Source organism: Aquila chrysaetos, chromosome 24 (assembly GCF_900496995.4).
Source record: "Aquila chrysaetos chrysaetos chromosome 24, bAquChr1.4, whole genome shotgun sequence".
Taxonomy (NCBI): domain Eukaryota; kingdom Metazoa; phylum Chordata; class Aves; order Accipitriformes; family Accipitridae; genus Aquila; species Aquila chrysaetos.
In genome coordinates this window covers 8,772,422-8,784,908 of record NC_044027.1, presented here as the reverse complement: position 1 = coordinate 8,784,908, position 12,487 = coordinate 8,772,422, and the positions used below count along the sequence as shown (strand labels likewise).

The 12,487-nt window shown below is 44.1% G+C and overlaps 1 long non-coding RNA gene across 1 annotated transcript; it reads right to left on the bottom strand.

The window, feature by feature from the left end:
* Positions 1–3,613: 3,613 nt before the first annotated feature.
* LOC121232583 lies at positions 3,614–9,128 on the bottom strand. The gene is made up of 2 exons (XR_005931315.1): positions 8,894–9,128; positions 3,614–3,901 (listed from the first exon to the last, which is right to left on the bottom strand). It is a non-coding gene; the product is annotated as an uncharacterized LOC121232583 (long non-coding RNA).
* Positions 9,129–12,487: the final 3,359 nt, after the last annotated feature.

Genomic DNA, 12,487 nt, shown 5'->3' with positions numbered 1-12,487 from the left:
GTCTGGGGAAAGGGAGGAAAATTACGGGGGCGGGGAGGGGGCGTCCAACTGCAGCCTGCTGCCAGCTCGGGGTTACAGAGCAGAGGGAGCCGGGCTTTTCTCCACGACGCACAGCGAAGAGGCAAGGAGCACCAGCTGCAGCAAAGGGAACTCCACTTGCACATAAGCAAAAGTAATGCTTCCTTGAAAGAGCGGTCTTAAATCCAGTAGCTACATTAATTAGATCAATATATACCCCAGCATTCATTCTCCCGAGCTGCTATCCTGGGCTTAGAAAGGCGCGACCTGGTGTTGGGGCTGGCTTTGACACAGGGCACCTGGCAGGACCCTGACAGGTCTCTCAGAGTTCAAGAGGAGCTCAGAGAGGTGCCAGCACAGAAAACAAGGGTAACAAGGGACTTGGATCCCCTCTGTGCAGAGAGGAGAAATCAGGGCAAAGCCAAGGTTGGGCTATTTGAGCATGCCAGCTGGCTGGAAGTGAGGCAGAGAAGTAACGCTTGATTTAGTCTGAAGAATTGCACTGGTTCAAGAGGTAACTGCAGAAAAGCCACTTGTCATGTAGATATAGTCAGAAATGTCTAGAAGCAACAACTCAAGATACCCACTCTAGTACTGAGTAATTGAAAACGGACAAGTACACAGAAATGGAGCACCTGGCTGAAGCAAAAGGAGCAACTAGAAGGGTGAATTCAGACAGGGTGAATTGCTTGAACACCTCATATGAAAGGTTCAGGTAAATACATATATATTGTTATAAGTGGCAACGACAAATTATACGCCAGCCTGTGGACAGTCCAATCAAAATTTATCGACGCAAGCAGCAAACAGGCAAAACAGCGCTGGGCGGCCGGGGAGTCTCTGCTCTACCAACAGGCGCGCACCCAACCCCTTTAGAGCCCCCTTTTTATAGTCCTTGGTTGCCGGGCTAAAACCCAGAGTCTCAGCCCACGTGGCCTTGTTTAGCGTCTTCTGCGATTGCGCGCCTGGTTGCTAAGGGGGTCGTGGGATGAAGGTTGTAGTCTTCTTCTGTGTTTCTTGTCGTTTAGAGCATGCGTACCTTAAAATATTTCCTTATTAGGCATTGAAAGCCGAGCTATCCCGTTCACTTAGCAGGACCTTACAGTTACAAAGTTTCCAACTGCACCTGTTTGCAGGAGCTAACACTGCCTTGCAAAAGCGAACATACTGTGCAAGGCTTACAAAACCGGTTTCATTAACAAATACATAAGATGAATTAATACATAAGATGAATTTATCACAATCCCCCCTTTTTGTTTTCATCATTTTGTTGGTCAAACCGGATTACGGTTTCTCGAGCTAGAGAAAGAAGGGGAGTTTCTCTTTCAACAATTTCGGCTTCATGCTGCCCTCTTAATAACATCAGGTGTGGAGCTTCTAGTCAATTTTTTACTAATTCAATAATTCTATTTAATATACAAGGTCCAAAAGTTAAAATCAACATTAATACAGCTATTGGTCCCGCTATGGTTGACAGCAGAGTAGTTAACCAGGGGGATTGGGTGAACCAGGACTCATACCAGTTCTGTTGGGCTTCTCTGTCCCTTTTCCGTTTTTCTAACCCTTCTCCTAATTTCGTCATGGTATCTCTAACTATTCCCGTGTGATCAGCATAGAAACAGCATTCCTCTCCTAGAGTTGCACAGAGCCCCCCTTGCTGTAGGAATAAGAGATCCATCCCCCTCCGGTTTTGTAGCACTACTTCTGATAGTGAGGTTAAAGATTTTTCTAATGCCGTTATTGATTTTTCAATCCTTCCTAAATCTTCATCTATAGCAGCCCTCAAGGAGTTAAATCCTTGTTTCTGTTGGATGAGCGAGGTGATTCCCGTCCCTGCTCCTATTGCCCCAATACCTAACAGTGTGGCTATTGTTATTGTAGTTATGGGTTCTCTTTTCACTCTTTTTTGTGTGTCAATATCCCAATAGTCATAAATTACACTTTCTTGGTGATAGAATATTCTCGGGATAATAGTGACTAGTATACAGTATTCGCGAGAAGCATTAAACACACTTAGAGATACACACGGAGTAAGTCCCATTTTCGAACATATCCATCGAGCCCCTTCCTGGGAAATAATCCATTTTCCGGCAGTTTTGTTGATGCTGGTATTAACAGAACTACACAGTGTTTGCTTTGTCCTAGGTACTGTACCTATACAGGCCCCTATTCCAGTAACATGTTGCATGGTTATTCCCTCCTTCCTATTTCCCCAAGAGCACTGGGAAGGTGCTGCTTCTGAGCTCAAGTTATATGTGTCATTAATTCCAACTGCCTCATAAAAAGGTGGATTGACATCATAACAAAGCCAACAACCCTCTGTTAAGTTTCGTTTGGTATGATTTAAAGTTTGGTAGGTAGCTTGTATTATTTCCCATAGAGGATCTGATGGATTATTTTCCCTCCGGGTTCCTTCCCATAGAGGATCTGACTGATTTCTTTATCTCAGGGTTTCTTCGGTAATACTATTTCTTCCTATGGTTATATCATGGGTTGGGGGTAGTATTTTGGGTTCCTTAACTACTGAATTAGGACCTACAGCCTGCAGATGTTTTATCTTTTCCTTTTTGATAACAATAAGTATTCCCCTGTCGCTTCCCTGTTCCCAAAATCTTACTCCCCAGGTCTTACCGATTTCCCATCCATCATGTTGGGGTTGCAATATTTGAATCATTAGGTACTTACAATTACCAAGATTAGCCAAACCTCCCTCAAATCCATAAGTAGGCTTCTTACATTTCGTGGGTCCCCTGTCAACTTTAAGATATGGGTCAGAAGTTTGGACTTTCCAACCTCCTGTTGTTATAGTTTCGCATCCCCAATAAGCACAATAATATTCCCCCGGATAGTTGCAATAACTTTTTCCTGGGTTAGAACTGGGGCACCAATAGGTGGCTTTTGCATTTCCTTCATCCAGTTTTTGTTGACATACATAATGATCTCCTATTAAGGTTTCAAATAACTTACAATTGGTAATAATAAATGTGGGTGCCCCTGCGGTAATGGTAGTATCAAGAATTTTCTGATCATCCCATCTACTAAACGCCCACTTATATGGTTGATGAGGGTTCTCGTTCCCACAGGCAGGTTCCGTCAGCATTGATAGTAGACTTATTATCCATATATTTAGATTTAAGATTGAGAAAAGTGGTGTGGCCTTGCTCTTCCTATAAATATTTCTACATTTTTGACATTTAATTTGGTTTTCGGTTCTATTCCCTGAGGGAGATGAGGAACTTCGGGGCGGCCCTGAGGTCATGGGCTCTGGGAGTTGTGAGTCAAGGGACCTCATGTGCCATCTCTGGAGGTGGTTCATTAACCTCAATCCCCACAGCAGTACGCCTCTGCCTTCTCCTCTGCCTACTCTGCTGCTTAGAGCAGCGAGGTGTACTATCTTCTCGGCAGCAGTCGTATTCTTCAGGGGAACCTCCTTTGTCATATTTAGTCAACTTTGACTTATAGATTTCCCAACTCTTATTTTTCACCTCCCAGACTCCACATCTCACTCTGGTCACGACCCGTCTGAATTTTCCCAGTTGCTACTCCCACACGTAATGCTTGTTCAGTTAATTCCCGTTCGTGATTATAACATGCGTGGCAAATACCGCTAGGGGAATATCCATAAGGGCAATGGACCCACCACTTTTTTCTACAGAGTTTACACCTATAACATACAAAGGGATAACATATACAGTTAGGGTTGTTACAAAAGACAGTCTCACTCACCTGCTTTCCTTCGGAACGTAATTTTCAAGCTGTCAGGGTCTCTAATCGCCTCCCAACGTGAGCTCTGAATTGGTCCTTTGATTCTGCTTGCATGAGTCCACCCTCTTTCGGCAGTCCGGACTGCAGTATCTGTAGTAAGCAAAACAAGAAACAGTCCCTCCCAACAGGGAGTTAGAGATGATTCCTTCCAAGTTTTGATCAGTACCTTATCTCCAGGTGTAATTTTGTGTATTGTACTATCTAAGGGTGGTCTCTGCACTATCAGTCCCTTCTTTATCAATTCTTGCCGTCTCTTCATGAGTTCGATGATATATTCCTGTAAGAATTTTTCTTCTACCTTTGGGTGCTCAATCGGCATTACTAGGTCATAGGGCATCCCATGTAACATTTCAAAAGGAGAGACCCCAGTGTCTGCTCTGGGTTGTGTCCTTACATTTAATAAGGCTAATGGCAAACATTTTATCCAATTCATTTTAGTTTCAATGATCAATTTAGTCAAATGTTTTTTAATTTCCCCATTCATTCTTTCCACTTTTCCTGAACTCTGTGGATGCCATGGGGTATGATATTCCCATTTAGTTCCTAAGAGATCCAAGATCTCCTTGATAACCTTGGAGGTAAAATGGGGTCCCTGATCTGAATCAATTACTGCTATGTTTCCATACCGCGGTACGATGTTTTCCAGCAGTACCTTGACTACAGCTTTTGGAGTGGCTCGGGCTACCGGGAAGGCCTCCACAAAGTGGGTCAAATGGTCCACTAGTACTAGGAGATATTTGTATCTGCCCACTTTGGGAAGTTCGGTAAAATCGATTTGTATTCTTTCAAATGGTCTCTTAGCCAGTTCGCGTCCTCCTAGTACTCTTTCCCTGAGCTGATGCTTATTTACCCTTTGGCATGTTAAACATTCCCCAACGATTTTCTTGGCTATACCATATATTCCTATACACATATACTTAGTTCCGAATTGGTCTACCAATGCCTGTACTCCCCAATGAGTTTGCCTGTGAAATTCTCTCATTATTCTCCATGCCGCCCCCTTTGGAATTACTTCTCTCCCATCAGGGAGACACCATTTCCCGTCCTTTTCAATAACTCCCGCTTGTTTGAGTTTTTCCTTTTCTTGAGTGGTAAAACTCACGATACCATTGGCTTTTATTGGAGTCTGTGTCTGTTCCACTTCCTTTACGATTAGTAAGGTGGCTTTCTTTGCTTCTTCATCAGCTAAATTATTTCCCCTTATTTGTTTATTGATACCCCTCTGATGGCCTTTCACATGTACTACTGCAATTTGTTTGGGTCCTCTTAGAGCCTCTAGAGTTTGTTTTATCAAGGCCTCATGTACTAGGCCCTTCCCTTGAGAGTTTACTAACCCTCGTTCTTCCCAAATTTTGCCAAATGTATGAACTACCCCGAATGCATATTTGGAATTTCTAAATATCGTCCCTTGTTTATTTTTCAATAACTGCAAAGCTCTTAATACCGCATATAATTCATAAGCTTGGGCTGACCACGTCGCCTCAAGGGGGCCAGATTCTTTCACCTCTAGGGTGGTCCCATCTATTATCGCATACCCTGATCTTCGCTTCCCATTTACCACTCATGATGACCCATCTACAAATAATTTCAACCCGTTCGGTAGTTCCTCTTCTTCTAAATCTTCTCTAATTTTGGTTTGGTGTTCTATTAATTGCACGCAATCATGAATTAGGTTCTCACTTGGTTCCCCTTATAAGAATTGAGCTGGGTTTTGCAAACTAGTTGTTTCAAGTTCCAACTTGGGGGAATGTATTAAAATACCCTCATATTTCAGCAGCCTGGCGTCAGTGATCCATTTGTCTGCCTTCTGCTGTAATACTCCCCATATGTTATGAGGTGTATATACTTTCAATTCTCCCCCTAGAGTTACTTTCCCAGCTTCTTCAACTAAAAGGGCCGTGGCTACTATAGCTTGTAAGCAAGTAGGCCATCCCCTGCTAACCGGATCTAATAGTTTAGAAAAATAGCCTATCGGTTTCTTTCTTCCAGCCCACTCCTGGGTTAGTATCCCAAAGGCTGTTCCTCCCTCTGAATTCCACAAACAAATAAAATGGTCGTTTAATATCGGGTAAACTTAACACCGGAGCATTTACAAGGCCAGCTTTGAGGTTTTCTAGACTCTGTTCGTCCTCTTGAGTCCATTTTATTAATCCTACTCCCACTAATTTCTGATACAAAAACTTCACTTTGCTGCTATAATTTTCAGTCCATTGTCTACAGTACCCTAAAAGTCCTAACAATTGCCTTATCTGCCTCTTGTTTGTTGGTGCCTAGAGGGATAAAATACCGTTCACTCGTTCAGGGTCTAGTTTCTTAGTTCCCTTGCTCAGCCAGTGTCCTAAGTATTTTACTTCCTCTTCAGTAAACTGCAATTTAGACTTTGAAACTTTCAATCCCTTTAGGTTTAAAAAGTTCAATAATCTAATGCTCTCATTTCTAACAGCCTCCTGATCTTCCCCAGCTAACAACAGATCATCTACATACTGCACTAAAGTCACTTCTGGGTTTAATTCAAAAGTGTCTAATACTTGTTCTAAAGCTTGCCCAAACAAATTTGGTGATTCTGTAAACCCCTGTGGGAGTACAGTCCATCTTAATTGTTGTTTCCTATGGGTTTCAGGATCTTCCCATTCAAAGGCAAAATAATCCCTACAGTTTTCCTTTAGAGGGCAGGCCCAAAATGCGTCCTTTAAGTCTATTACACTATACCATTTTAATTCGGGGGAAAGTTGACTCAGTAAAGTATATGGATTGGCTACCACTGGGAATCTAGTAATAGTCCTCTTATTTACTTCTCTTAAATCCTGTACTAAACGGTAGGACCCATCCGATTTCTTTATGGGCAGAATGGGGGTATTGTGTGGTGACATGCAAGGTTCTAATAATCCTTGCTGCAACAACCTTTCGATTACTGGTTGTAGTCCATGTCTGCCTTGTTGTGACATGGGATATTGTTTGACTCTAATTGGAACTTCTGGGTTCTTAATAGTGACTTCAAAGGGAGCAATGTCTAATCGTCCTACTGACTCCGGGGTAGACCATACTTTACGATTGATTTTAGCTTCATCCTCCATTGTCAAAACACACAATTTTACCTCTATTTCTTGGTTCTTTATCTCTAAGTTAATCCCTAATTCAATCATTAGATCTCTTCCTAATAAATTGTATTCTGCTTCAGGTACCAACAAAAAGGATCCTATTCCAAATTGAGATGGAGTTTCTATTTCCACTCCTTTTATTATTGGTACCTGAAACGGTTCCCCTTTTGCTCCTATTACTTGCAATTTCTCCGAGGACAGTGAGCATCCTCGGGGCACTGACTGGACAGTAGATCTTTCTGCCCCAGAGTCCACAAGGAACTCAACTTCTTGATGCTGGGGACCTAATTTTAATTTTATCAAAGGCTCTGTTTTCTTAGGGGTCCCCAGCAAATAGAGCCCCTGACCCCCCTAATCTTCTTTAAACATCCGTTCATCCTGTATACGCTTTCTACAGTTCCTCCTCAGGTGTCCTTTCTTTTGACAGTAGAAACACTCAACCTGTCTCAAATCCTTTGTGTCACCCTGGCTTCCTTGGGGTCTTTCCTTTGGCCCCTGGGCACTACATCCCCCCGTACGGCGTGCTACTCCTCTCTGTCGTTCTCGGACAGCTGCCACCAAAATCCTTGCTTGCCTTTTCTGGATCTCTTCCTCCCTTCTCACATGCACTTTCTGAGCTTCTCTTAACAATTCATCTAATCCTCGCTCCTGCCAATCTTCCAACTTTTCCAGTTTCTTTCTAATATCTACCCATGATTTCGCCACAAACTGAGTTTTTAACAGGGCTTGCCCTACCGGAGTGGCAGGGTCCAGCCCGGAATAGAGCTGCAGATTCTTTCTCAGTCTCTCTAACCATTCAGTGGGGGTCTCATCTTTCTTTTGGTGTTCACTAAATGCTTTGTTAATATTCTGTCCTCGGGGAACAGATTCCTTAATGCCTTGAACAATTATAGTACGCAGATCCGCCATATGAGTTCTATGTTCTGCATTCTGGTTATCCCAGTTCGGCCGCTGTAATGGCCATTTAATATCTGTGCCTGGTCCGCGTTGGTGCTGCTGATCCCAAACTCTCATTCCTGCTCTTTGAATCATTTCCCTTTCTTCTACTGTGAATAGTATGCCTAAAATTGCCTGCAACTCTTCCCGGGTATATACATTAGGACCCAAAAACTGGTCTAACCTTTTGGATACTCCCAAAGGGTCTTCTAAAAGGTTCCCCATCTCCTTCTTAAATTCCCTTATATCTCCGGAGTTCAAAGGTACTGGCACAAATCCCATGCCAGGTTGTGGTCCTCCCATAGCTATTTCTCTTAAGGGGTATAGTCTTTCCTCTAACTGGTCTTTCCTCCTAGTCTGACTCCTCGTTATTCTCCGAGTCTCTTCAGGGGAACTAGGAGAGCCTAAGTCTGAGTCTGGGGCTGTCGGGGGAGAGGAGGGAGGGGGGGTTGGGTCAGGCGCGGGTGTAGGGGGAACATAAGGGGGAGGAGGTGCGGGAAGTTCTTTGGGGTTTTTAGTTTTTTTTCCTATGGTTCTTTTCACTTAGAGTAAACACGTGGACTCGGGTATCTAATCTTATTCATAAACTAGCATATTCACTCTCTTCTAAACTGAAGGGCTCCTTAGTATTTACACATATGTTTAGGGCCTGGCATATCCAATCCTCAAATGACCCAAAAACAGGCCAAAATACCCCATCTCCTCTGATTTGTTTACCACCCCACACCTGCATACAATAATGTATCATTTTTTCTCTACTTTTGCCTTGTCTGGGCGGCCAGTCATCCCAATGGGCAATGATTAATCCTAGAGGGCTGTCTGGCGGTATGTCGGGTAACCTCACCTTGGGGCCCCTCATGGAGTCAGAAGGCTTGCTTTTCTTCTGCCCCATCTTCCGAAGTGTCTTCTCACACACACACACGCGCGCGCCCCTCGTTCGTGGCTCACGCCCTCGCGGGCAACGAGAACCGCACTACAAGAGGGTCCGCACTCACTTCGCTCCTCTCGGGAGCGTCTCGTTCATGCGCACTTCGGGAAACCCACCCCGACCGAACGGGAACGCTTTTAATACTCACTTAACCTGGAGTCTTCGCCCGGATCTTTGTGCACAAAAATTACGGGGTACTGCAGTGTTCTTTTGCCTGCTTGCCAAATTTAGGGTTCGGAGGTAAGGGTCTTGGAAAGGATATCGTCCACTCCGGGGCCATCCCAAGATGGGGCGCCTCCCCAGAGTTTAGATTCCGAACCAAGTTACCTTATCCGAGTCACGGCACCAAAATTGTTATGGGTGGCGACGACAAATTATACGCCAGCCTGTGGACAGTCCAATCAAAATTTATTGAAGCAAGCAGCAAACAGGCAAAACAGCGCTGGGCGGCCGGGGAGTCTCTGCTCTACCAACAGGCGCGCACCCAACCCCTTTAGAGCCCCCTTTTTATAGTCCTTGGTTGCCGGGCTAAAACCCAGAGTCTCAGCCCACGTGGCCTTGTTTAGCGTCTTCTGCGATTGCGCGCCTGGTTGCTAAGGGGGTCGTGGGATGAAGGTTGTAGTCTTCTTCTGTGTTTCTTGTCGTTTAGAGCATGCGTACCTTAAAATATTTCCTTATTAGGCATTGAAAGCCGAGCTATCCCGTTCACTTAGCAGGACCTTACAGGTACAAAGTTTCCAACTGCACCTGTTTGCAGGAGCTAACACTGCCTTGCAAAAGCGAACATACTGTGCAAGGCTTACAAAACCGGTTTCATTAACAAATACATAAGATGAATTAATACATAAGATGAATTTATCACATATATGACCTGTTGGAAACCTGTTCTAGGAGAAGAATGCTAGTGTAGTTATGCAGGAGATTGAACACAACAGTTGGAAGTAAACAGATACCCTCAGAGAGAGACAGGCTGCAGGTCCTGTCTGAACGGGGAAAAGGAGGAAAGCAGCAACTCCGGCAAGTGACAGATCAAGTCAAAATAAGGCAGGTCAAAGAGGGATTTTTCAAGAGCGACTTACTAAAGGCATAAAAGCACATAATAAATACATTTGTTGCACAAAAACAGAGACTCGATGGGTGGTTTGGGGACTGGCAGACCAATGAGTCTCAGTACTGTGCTGGGCAAATCCATGAGATGCTGCAGTGAAGGCGTTGAGAGACACAGCAATGAATATCCTCTGTTGGGGAAGAGTCAGCACCCTGTTTGCACAGAGAAGTCACATCTCGCAAACAGATCTGAGGAGTCAGCAAACAGGTGAACGAGTTCATACGATGGTCACTTGGCTTTTCAAGACACTTCCTTTAAGGTATGTTGCAAAAGGTCCTTAAATAACCCTGAAATAACAGGGGGAACCTCTGCTTCTGTAACTGGAGAGAAAATAGGAAGCAAGGAAAAGGAATAGATGTTCAGGTGTTACAATGGAAAGTGGCATGCATTTATTGCCACAGAATCTGGGAAATGGGATAAACAAGTCTAAATCATCTGATTAAGATGATTCTAAATTATTTACTGTGGTAAAATGTAAAGTTGACTGTGAACTACTGCAAAAGAAGCCTTACAAACCCCTCAGTGACTGGCAGGCAAACAGCAGTCTCTGCCAGTGAAATGTAATGCACGTGGTGAAGACCCACAGGAGAGTGTTAGCTGTTAATCGGCACTCAGAAAGAGATCTGAGCGTTACTTGACTTGGTCTGTGAATATGTCTGCTCACTGGTCCACGCTGCTTAAAAAGACAAATGAAATGTTAGGAATAACTATTATTAATGCTTTTGTAGGTATGATGATCTAAGCGTATAAAAGAAGCAAGGTCTGTAGAGGACAATAATATTTTCTATTAGATGAGCTGATACAGCTGGAAAAAAGTTGACAAGCTTTCAGGCATAATAGTCCTCCTTCAAGAATAATTAGGAATGTAATAGGGAACAGAGCAAAAAAACCACCTGCACTTTTGGTCTACTACAGGGTGCATGTAATGGTGGCCACATCACCTTGCATGGAGTAAACCTAGAGGAGATAGAAAGAAAGGAGAATGATCAGAAGCAGGGAGTGGCATGAACAGAGGAGACTTGAAGTCTTGAAAATCAGAAGGTGACTTTACCCATCCATTACTAGTCACTGAACTAGACAGGGCTTTGTGTCAATCTAGTACTTTCCTTTTAAGTTTATATCTGATCTCTTTTCCAAGTTTGAAGGAATTTATTAGTGGGCGGAACTCAGTCAAGCAGGATGGAAAACAAAAGGGCAAATGGGAAATACAGAGAGCCCCAGGGTGTCGCTGCATAAACCCAGCAGCAATAGCTACCTCCATGGCAAGGAAGGGCTCAGTCCAAGAACTGGTTGACCTTTATGAACACTTACCTCCTTTGCTCTGCTCTTTTTCCCCAGATATCTTAAACATCTTTCTTCCAAGACATCTCACAGGTGCAAACAGGAGGGCCAGGGCACCCACAGCATCCCTGGTGGGACACACAGGGGTGTGTCCCCCAATGAAGCATTCACCACCGCTGATGAAGCATCAAGGGTTACTCAGGGCACGTCTGGTATAGCACTGTGGGAACTTCTGCTCCCCAGGCACGGGTTGGGGCAGTGAACAGAAATGAAAGAGCCCTTGATGTGTGAAGGCTGCCCAGAAGGCCCAGGTGTTAAAGACTGAGTGCAAGAGGCATGGATATAATGGGCCCAGGACAGGGTTCTGGGAGTTCCGGAATGGGGTGGTGGCAGGAGCACCCAGGAACTTGTTGAGTAGTGCAGGACCTCCACACACACGCAGGGCGTGTGGCTCTACCTTGTGTCCTCCTGCTTTCTGGGGTGCCTGGCTCAAGGGTGCTGGGGATGGGCAGTATTGGGATGAAGCACACTCCATGTTAGAAGGGAAAATCAAGTCCAATGCAGAGATTTCCTTCTCATTCTTAACTTCTTAGGCAAAGCTGGGCAATGACCTGCAGGGGACCATCCCAAGGTAGCTGGGAAACAGAAAAGGAGGAAGCTAGGACATTTGAGTCCAAGAAGCAGTAAATGTTCCTGTAAATTATGTAAACTGAGTACAATTAAGCATTGGTGAGGTAACTGTGGCTTCTGCAGGTTATTATCTCTGTATTTATTTTTAGGATATACTGACAGTCTTTTGACATATCAACCTTAGCTACACTAAAGCATTTGTTTGGAATTTGAAGTAGTGCCTATGGTTACAGATGCTGAATGCCTTTCACCATGTACAAAACCCCAATTTCAAATGCTTCTGAATTTGCTGAACTAACCACCTAAGGCTAAAATGCTTCTCTCCCCAGGTTTGACACATACAGGAGCAGTGGTCATGGTAGAGAGGATTCATCTGCTTCAAAAGGTTGAAGACACGAAGTTTAACTCTATAGAAAAACAAGTAAAGGGGAAACATGGTGTTTAGCTAGTATTAGAAATCCTTAGACTGGCTGGGATTTTCTAGCACATCTCTGCATTAGATCAGGGCTAGGACTTGACATGGCAACAGAAATGGGAAGTAAAAGGCAATTCACAGGATTGCAGGAGGAGGATGAAGCCTTGGAGAACTGGGTTGTTGGCCACAAAGACTTTCAATGACATTTTTCACCAAATAACCCTACCTGTGTGTTTGTCTTTCCAGGAAGCCCACCTTGAGATGTGTGTCTTGCTTTCCAGATGCGCTGACTTAGAAGAACATTACAG